The following is a 225-nucleotide window of genomic DNA, read 5'->3' as shown; positions in this document are numbered from 1 at the left end:
CCAGCGTTACCAAGTAAGTCATCAGGGACGGGGGGGGGTCACACTCTGTACTCTGAAAGTGCTCCGCCGCTAACCAACACAGTACACCGAGGTCTGGAAAGCGCCTAAATTTTGAGCCCAATACCAAAGGTCACATTCCAGGCTAGTGCCACACGTCTAGTCTACCAGGGTCCAGAAGGCACGGCCTTCAAAGCTAATACTTGGAGCTGCCTATCCAGATGCTGT

The 225-nt window shown here is 53.3% G+C and overlaps 1 protein-coding gene across 1 annotated transcript in view; it reads right to left on the bottom strand.

Annotated features, from left to right (window-relative positions):
• The window catches only part of SORL1 (sortilin related receptor 1), a 66,914-nt gene that overhangs the window by 16,495 nt on the left and 50,194 nt on the right, over nt 1–225 (bottom strand). The gene's annotated exons all lie outside the window — the stretch shown is intronic.

Source organism: Nanorana parkeri, unplaced genomic scaffold (genome assembly GCF_000935625.1).
Source record: "Nanorana parkeri isolate BGI_ZX_2015 unplaced genomic scaffold, ASM93562v1 scaffold1215, whole genome shotgun sequence".
In the NCBI taxonomy this organism is placed as follows: domain Eukaryota; kingdom Metazoa; phylum Chordata; class Amphibia; order Anura; family Dicroglossidae; genus Nanorana; species Nanorana parkeri.
Note: the sequence above shows the minus strand (reverse complement) of the source record. Positions and strands in the feature narration are given on the sequence as shown.